This window comes from Syngnathus scovelli, unplaced genomic scaffold (genome assembly GCF_024217435.2).
Source record: "Syngnathus scovelli strain Florida unplaced genomic scaffold, RoL_Ssco_1.2 HiC_scaffold_30, whole genome shotgun sequence".
In the NCBI taxonomy this organism is placed as follows: domain Eukaryota; kingdom Metazoa; phylum Chordata; class Actinopteri; order Syngnathiformes; family Syngnathidae; genus Syngnathus; species Syngnathus scovelli.
In genome coordinates, this window is record NW_026061392.1 from 38,129 (window position 1) to 47,500 (window position 9,372).

A 9,372-nucleotide genomic window follows, 5' to 3' on the forward strand; every position below is an offset into this window, starting at 1 on the left:
GAGGGATGAAATGCGTCATCTTGCTAAAACGGTCTACCACCGTGAGGACCACCGTGTTTCCCTCTGAGGGGGGGAGGCCTGTGACAAAGTCAATTGACAGGTGAGACCAGGGACGCTGGCGAACCGGCAAGGGTTGAAGCAGCCCGGCCGGAGGACGAGTAGACGTCTTTTAGCGGTTACAGATTGAGCAGGCTCTGACGTAATCGCTGGTGTCCACTTGCCAGGTGGGCCACCAGAAACGCTGTGCCACCACGTACCTCGTGCGTGCAGCGCCGGGATGACAGGCCAGGCGTGAGTCGTGCGCCCATTGCAGCACGGCCAATCGCAGGCCTTCAGGGACGAACAGGCGACCCTCCGGGCAGTTGCTGGGGCCGGGTTGATCGCGTGATGCGGTTTCCACTTGGCGTTCGATCTCCCATGTGAGAGCCGCCACCCGAACCGAGCTCGGGAGGATAGTGGGAGGCGGACCCTGTCCCTCCTCCCCACCAGGAAACAAACGCGACAGGGCGTCCGCCTTCGCGTTACGGGAACCCGGTCTGTAGGAAAGAGAGAACTCAAACCGGTCAAAGAACAGAGCCCACCGTGCTTGTCTCGCGTTCAGTCTCTTGGCCGATCTCAGATACTCCAAGTTGCGGTGGTCGGTCCAGACAATGAACGGAGTGGTGGCGCCCTCCAGCCAATGTCGCCACTCCTCCAAAGCCAACTTGACGGCGAGGAGCTCACGATTACCGATGTCATACTTCCTTTCTGAGGCTGGCAAACGGCGAGAAAAGAAGGCACACGGATGGAGACGATCGTCTTGGCGGCTACGTTGAGACAACACCGCCTCGACACCCACGTCCGAGGCGTCCACTTCGACCACGAACTGTCTGTCGGGATCGGGAACTCTGAGGATGGGAGCGGATGTGAACCTCCTCTTAAGCTCCTGAAATGCCTGTTCCCCCTGTTCTGTCCATTTGTATGGGGAGGCGGGGCTGGTAAGGGCGGTGAGTGGCGCGGCCACCGTGCTGTATCCACGGATAAAATGTCGCTAAAAGTTCGCGAAACCTAAGAATTGTTGCAGCCGCTTGCGTGTCTCGGGAACAGGCCATGACGTGACCGCCTCCACCTTCCCAGGGTCCATTTCGATGGATCCCTCACGCACCACGTAGCCGAGGAATTTGACAGAGGAGGCGTGGAACTCGCACTTCTCTGCCTTCACGTAGAGCGAATTCTCTAGGAGGCGTCGCAGCACCGCCCAAACATGCTTGATGTGCTCAGGAAGCGAGCGGGAGAAGATGAGGATGTCGTCCAAATAAACGAACACAAATTTGTCCAGCATGTCTCGTAACACGTCGTTTATCAGGGACTGGAAAACTGCTGGGGCGTTGGTGAGCCCAAACGGAACCACCAAGTACTCGTAGTGTCCGCTCGGGGTGTTGAAAGCCGTCTTCCACTCGTCTCCCTCCCGGATGCGGATCAGGTGGTAGGCGTTGCGAAGATCCAGCTTTGTGAAGATGGTGGCACCCTGAAGGCTCTCAAAGGCGGAAGAAAGAAGAGGCAGAGGGTATCGGTTCTTTACGGTGATCTCGTTTATTCCCCGGTAGTCGATACACGGGCGGAGCGTGCCCTCCTTCTTCTTCACGAAGAAAAACCCCGCTCCCGCAGGTGAAGAGGACGGCCGTATGATACCGGCTGCCAGGGACTCCCGGATGTATTCCTCCATAGCCCGGCGCTCAGGAGCGGACAGGGACTAGACGCGTCCCTTGGGAGGGAAGGTGCCGGGCAACAGGTTGATGGCGCAATCGTAGGACCGGTGTGGAGGAAGAGAAGCGGCCCTGGCTTTACTTAAAACCTCCTTGAGTTCGTGATAAACTGCTGGGACATTGGAGATGTCGGGACTGTACCTGGGCAGGGCTCTGCCGAGTGGGCTGGTGGCCGCCTTCAGGCACACTCGATGGCAGCGTTCGCTCCACTGCCGTACCACCCCCACCTCCCAGTCCAGCACCGGGTTGTGCTGCCGCAACCAAGGGTGCCCCAGGATGAGCTGCTGTCCTAGGAGGGAAAGAAGAAAAAACTGGATGGTCTCGTGGTGATTGCCGGAGAGCATTACCTTAACCGGTTCCGTCACGAAAGCCACCTCGCCAATCAGACGGCCATCAATGGCACGCGCGGGAATGGACGGGCTCAGCGGGAGGAAGCCGACACCCCACTGACGCGCCAGGCTAATGTCCATGATGTTCCCCTCCGCGCCGGAATCCACCAAGGCCGCCACGTTCTGGTCGCCCGCCGCAAGCTGGACACGTGCCTGTAGCGTGAGCGTGCTGGGACTGGGAGAGCCGGTGCTGGTCGAGCTCACGCGGATCCCCCGACGCCGCGTGAGCTCCGGCCTTTTAACGGGCACCCCGCCACCCGATGGCCCCCCTCCCCACAGTAAAAACACAAGGCCAGCGAGAGGCGTCGACGGTGCTCCTCCAAGGGAACCCAAGCCCCTCCCAGATCCATGGGCTCGGCGGGTGGTGTGGTTGACGGGTCCCCAGCAGACGGAGGAATGTGGCCACGCGGATTCCGCGGGGACCTCCTCTCCCGATCGCGCCGCCGCGTCCGGATCCGCCGGTCTACTCGGGCCGCCAAGTCCATCGCGCCCTTCAGGGTTCGCAGGCGATCGTAAGACACCAGTTCGTCTTTCATATACTCGGCGAGGCCGTTTAGGAATGTGCTAACGAGCGCTGGCGCGTTCCATCCGCTGCTGCCGGCCAACGTCTGGAACTTAAGGGCGTACTCCGCGACCGATCGGCTACCTTGACGCAGCGTCGCCAGTTCCTCGGCGGCGTCTTCGGCGGCGGATCCCAGGTCGAACAGGCAGAGCCAAACCGGCTATGATATTAATCAGAATTCGTTCATCACTAAAATGCAGTCCTCAGGTCCATGTCATATTCGCTACCAATCGGAATGTAACGGACAGATTTATATTCAAATGTCAAATCTCGAACGCCACCGTCGCAGTGGAGGTGAATTACACTCCAAATTCACCTCCACTGCAACGACAAAAGCCTCAATTATTTGCGACACGAGAGATATAGAGCACTTCTGAAATTTGAGAAATCATTTGAGAAATTACGATCGTATTTTCTTTCCCGATTTGTGTCGTTATGAAATCACATGTTTTCAAATAAAACACAGATATGGGATCATTTGCCATTCTCTGATATCAAAAGTACACGTACCAAGACATACAACTGTTTTTACCTTCAATACTCAAAATAGACGCCCAATCGCTGTTTGAAAGAATGTGTTCGATCAGGTACCTACAATCCTGTGCGCCAACAATGTTTTAAGTAAAAAAGACATTAATGAACACAAAATACTCGTTCGTTTAAACCTTCTATTTAGGTTGAGGCCTTCTAAGTATAGTAAATCTATGAACGTCTATTGTTTATATTAGAAGGAATGGTTGCTGCAATTTGAGTGTGAGACCGCCTGTGAATTTGGTGAGACCAGCAGTGGGGTGGCCCGTTTTCACCCAGATTATCAGCTCATTCTTTTTTCTCTTCAGATCGAATAAATCGTTCGCCTTTTACTAAAGATTTCCGTGGGGAGGAACAATAAGAGTCTATCTCTAGCCATTCTCACCAACGGTTTGTTAGAATAGGCCTCTTTGGCACATGTGTTTAGCTGGGTAGCTTGAGCTATGCCGTTATATCGCTGCAACCCTTCTCTTGCTTTATTAGCTTTCTCTTCTCTATGACACCCTTTGCACATATGTAGAATTCGCTCTCAGTTAAGACGACAAGGTCACACGTTATCATACAGATTAGGCAGAGTCGCCTCCTTGCAGGAAGGCGGCCCAGAGTAGTATAAGAGCAGGAACCTTGGCGCTGAGAGAGGGACCTTCTTTCGCATCTGGCAGAAAGGGCTCCACAGCTGTGCATCGATCATTCTGGCATACATTAAAGAGTTAAACTGTGAAGGCTGCCTCTTGGTAATTGCTGTTAGCATATCGAGCATTAAAGATAAAGAACCGGGAACAAACCTAGCAGGTTACAGTACGGAACAGAGTGCTGCTCTTCTGGGCACTAATAAATCGGCAAGCTTGTCTGCTGACTTATTTGTTCACTCTTCTTCACCCGCAGTAATGCATGTAGTTCACGAGGCATATATGTGTCCCCTTTCAGCAGTCTCTATCCAAATACACAGTGTAGGTACCTATTAAAAGGGTAGTCCCGATGAACATGAAAGGCAAAGATTGATCATTCGCAAAGAACTTTCCATGGTCATCATATGTACGAAAGAGTTGGGCCAGAAGACTAGAGCGGAACTTATGCAGAAGTGCATGGACACCACCTTGTTGAAAGAATAAAACCAACACAATGCATGAATTCACGACAAATGATATACCAGCAAATCAGTAGTACTTCTGCTGTTGCCTTTGCGAGACCAGTTCAGATATGCGTTATCACGAATTTATAAATCAGGTGTGTTCGGACCTCCGCAGTGGAGGGAGGCTCTGCTAAACCCCTGAGACCGACTCACCGAACCCCTAGAGTTTGACCGAATCCAGGTTAAGAACCACTGGTTCAGAGGCTGTTATTTCTGCAAAAGGAGGAACTACTAAATATTGATGTCATTTTTCTGTTGGGGTTTCCAAATGTATGCGCCTGCCTACTTTTGTTTAAATAATGATTGTACACTGTCTGCAAATCCTATAAACTTCATTTCAATTCTCAAATATCACTGTGTTGATCACTGCCGTCATCGGCCATGCATGGATTCGGGCCATCTGATTGGTTCCTTTGCCCCCCCTCCCCCCTCCCCCATACACACACAGGAATTGGTTAGGACTTGATTAGTAAGTGTTAGGAATCGTTTTGGCTGTCCGTTCAGAGCAAGGAACGAGCCACTAGCCCCACGGGAAGTTGTCATTTTCTGTAAGCTTGCGTGTATGTAAATTTGTCATGGTCCAACGTAAGACTGTTGAGGGTGAATAAAAAATAACTGCAACAAGTTCATTCGGCTATTAACCAGATTCAAACTGGGGTTGCAGCCGCCTCAATGCTATATTATGGCCAACATGCAGTTGCATGTTTAGGGTCTTTTCTCTAGGATCTTCAGCCACGACACTCAAGCAGACCATGAAAGATTGTTGATGTTAAAATGTTGGTGGAACTATCCAATAACTACGCAGATCCGATGATCCCTAAGTCTCGAGATGAGACAAAATTGGAAAGACTATTGGTTGACAGTGTCTGTGAGTTACTTCAACCCAATAGTTCACAGAAATTACACATAGCTAATGTTGACCACAAAATGGCATGTGAGCTGGCCAGGAGTCCTGGAATCTTCTGATCTGTAGACAGATGCGTTCGTTATCCATTGCTCCACGAGCCCCACGGGAATATGTGGCTTGTAAGCTTTTGCAAAAAATGAAAATAAAAAATGGGTGACATTATTTGAATACGCCATGATGCTTTATCCATTGCGCCACTCGCCCTACAAGTTAAGGCTATCGACCGCAAACGTGTGGAAAATCGTCATTGTCCAAAAGATGGCTGTTTAGCAATAGTAAGAAAGGGACAAATTCCACACAGTAATTGGAGTGTGCCATGACTCGGATTCGAACCGGGGTTGCTGCAGCCACAACGCAGAGTACTAACCACTATACGATCATGGCCAACATGTGCATCTAATTAACGCTACTGCGTACAGGCCATGATCGTGTAGTGGTTAATGTTCGATTCGAATCCGGGTTATGGTATAATCAAATGACCTTGTTGAATTTGTCTGCTGGTCACTGTTGCTAAACAGCCTTCCTTTGGACAATGACAGTTTTCCACACAAGTTTACAGTCGATACAGTCTTGTAGGGTGAGTGGCGCAATGGATGACACATGACGGCAGATTCAAGTGATGAGAATCGAAACAACAGATTCAAGAGACCCAAGGTAAATGAACACAACCTGTTTCGTTTCAATTGACAGCCCATGTGACATGCACCTCAGATGAAATGGGGCTAGTTGATCAACAGCAATGTTTTAACGAAGGGATCATCTGGGAGTTAAACCCCAGACCTCTCACACCCAAAGCAAGATTCATACCCCTAGACCACTGGTGTCAAACTCGAGGCCCGGGGGCCAGTTATGGCCCACCGTATCATTTTCTGTGGCCCGCAACGACAAATTGTGCATTAAATCTATGTCATACTAACATTGCAAATTGTCGGAACTTTTAAGAATCTTCTTAAAATTATTTTTGAAATATGTGAAAAGTTTCCACGAGTCTGATTTGAAAAAGCAATTATTTGTCAGTTTGTTTTGTAGCTTATACTGTATATAATATGAGGCGTTTATTTATTTGGGTTGACAGTCATAATGGCCCGTCGAGGGAAACTTTGACTACAATGTGGCCCGCGACAAAAATGAGTTTGACACCCATGCCCTAGACCAACGAGCCTCAAAGAAAGCTTGCAGACCATGTTACATTCTGTGTAACATTGGCCTGTCAAACACTCCATACAACAATAGACAACAGTGTTTCAAAGAAGAGCCCGTCCGGGAGTTTTACCCGGGTAATCAAAGAACCCTAGGCAAGAATCATTCCCCTGCACCAATGAGCCCCATACTAGACCAGCTGACCCCATTATATTCCGATTGGTAGCCCATGTGACATGGACCTGAAGACTGAATGTCAGTGATTTAAGTCAAGTCAACAAGTCCGATGTCAGCGGCGCGTTGCAGTTCAAATTTTGCTACAGGCCCATATAACAATATATAAACTATGTATGAAATAACAAAAATATAAACAACTATTTTATCGAACCATGCATGTCACTCCAAATCAATAAATCCATCAGAATCTTCGTCTTCCGTGTCACTTGAGAAAAAAAAAAAGAAAAAAAATTGACGCCGGAAAGAATACGTGTGCCACGGACGTCAGACTAGATATATCAAATAAATGTAATATAAACATCAATTTTAACAAACCATCCGTGTCACTCCAAATCATTAAATCCACCGGAATATTCATCCTATGTGTAAAAAAACCCCCAAAATAAACAGCTGTCGATTCCGGACCTACGTGCGGCGCTGATGTCAGCCTCATTTTCAGTTGGCGGCTCCAATTATTCCACAGATCTACATATATAACTATATCGTAGCGTTACAGAAGTACCAGGCAAGACGTGGGTTTGGTAACAGGCCGGCTCTTTATTTCACAAATCAAGAGCTCAACATGTGAGCCAACACACGCAAGCGCCCAGGATCGCTCTTTCCGCCCCCCCCACGCCCTGCTGCCTTCACGGCCTCCCTAAAAAATCAGAAACTACTGAAGTCTAACAACATACACGTTGCTACTCTAAATAAACTACATATCAAATAACTATAAAATAAATAACAAGTTTATCGAATAATCTGTATAACTCCAAATCACTAAATCTCCCGACTTCGGAAGTCAGTAAATGGAACTCATTGTCAGTGAGGCTCCAATTATTCCACAGCCATAGTGCCCCCTCATGCGGTTAAAAAGTGAAAATAACATGTGAAGTGATCAACTATACTAGTAAATAAGTAAAGTGTTAATGATAAAGTAAAAATTTGTGAAAAAATTCACATATAAGTCGCTCCTGAGTAAAAGTCGCCCCCCCACCCAAAGTATGAAAAAAAACCTCGACTTATAGTCCGAAACATACGGTGTATAAATGTGTTATTTATTTATATAAAGGCCAGTCCACGAAAATATTTCTGACACGTAACCGGTCCGTGGCACAAAAGAGGTTGGGGACCACTGATTTAGTAGAAGGTGGCTACAGATGAACGTTTCAGTTCAATTTGAAAAACTTAAAGGTCACTCAAGTTCAGACGCACGCACAACCAATGCAGCTATATAATAACTCTGCTGCAAACATAGGTTAACGCACTTGGGTTGAAAAGCGAACCCCGGTCTTTCACGCAACAAGCAGAGATACTATTCACGATACTAACGAGGAACATGCCCTGTGTTGGGGCAAGATGCACTGCTTGGCGGAAGAAAGGAAAGGGAGGGGACAGAAAGGAGAACGCTCACGGAACACATGCGCATATACCTATTATGTGGATTTTAACCATCTGTAAAGGTTTCTAAAACAGTACTGAAATGGGACAATCTGCTGGTCTGGTTCATATATGCCTGCCTTCAAGTTTAGAGGGCACTACCTTTAGGGGGAGCATTGAAGGTTAGGGTTAAATGTGAGGGGGTTACCGTTAGCGAGTTAGCAGGTTAGGGGTTAATTATTAGGGTTTGGTTATTATTAGGGTTTTAGAGTTAGCGTTAGGGCTTGAAGTTAGGGAATTAGGAGCATTAGGCCAACCAGATTCCATTTATTCCATTAATCACTGACATTCAGTCTTCAGGTCCATGTCACATGGGCTACCAATCGGAATGTAACGGGGTCAGCTGGTCGACTATGGGGCTCATTGGTACAGGGGAATGATTCTTGCATGATTCTTGCTTTGGGTGCATGATTGCCTGGGTTTAGCTCCCGGACAAGCTCCTCTTGCAAACACTGTTGTCTATCATTATGTGGAGCGTTTGACAGGCCAACGTTACACGGAATGTAACATGGTCCGCAAGCCCTCATTCTTGTTCGTTGGTCTAAGGGTATGATTCTCGCTTTGGGTGTGGGAGGTCCTGGGTTCAACTCCCAGACGAACCCTTCTTTAAAACATTGCTGTTGATCAACTAGCCCAATTTAATCTTGGGGGCTAGCCCGAATCCATACACGGTGGATGGCGACAGTGATATTTGAGAAGTGAAAAGAAGTTTATTGGATTTGCAGACAGTGTGCAATCATTATTTCAACAAAGGTAGGCAGGTACATAAATTTAGTAGATCCTCCTTTTGCAGAAATAACAGCCTCTAGACCAGTGGTTCTTAACCTGGGTTCGGTCAAACCCTGGGGGTTCGGTGAGTGGTTTTCAGGGGTTCGACAGAGCCTCCACTGCAGAGGTCCGAACACACTTGATTTATATATCCACATATCTGAACTGGTCTCGCAAAGGCAAAAGCAGAAGTCACACTGATTTGCTGGTATGTCATTTGTTGTGAATTCATGCATTGTGTTTGTTTTATTCTTTGAACAAGGTGATGTTTATGCACGGCTCATTTTGTGCACCAGTAAAAACATCTCTGTCTTGAAAAAAAAAAAAAAAAAATCACTAAAGAGGGGTTTGGTGAATGCGCATATGAAACTGCTGGGGTTTGGTACCGCCAACAAGGTTAAGAACCACTGCTCTAGATACTTCCTAAAGCTTCTATAGCTGCTTCTAATGTGAGTGTGGATTCTGGTTGAAGGTATATTGGACCATTCTTCTTGACAAATCTGTAACTCCCATGAACTTCATTTCACTTTTCAAATATCTTT

The 9,372-nt window shown here is 47.9% G+C and overlaps 1 non-coding gene across 1 annotated transcript; it reads left to right on the forward strand.

Annotated features, from left to right (window-relative positions):
- Nucleotides 1-3,515: 3,515 nt before the first annotated feature.
- LOC125966049 (U5 spliceosomal RNA) lies at nt 3,516-3,627 on the forward strand. Its single transcript, XR_007480028.1, has one exon. It is a non-coding gene; the product is annotated as a U5 spliceosomal RNA (small nuclear RNA).
- Nucleotides 3,628-9,372: the final 5,745 nt, after the last annotated feature.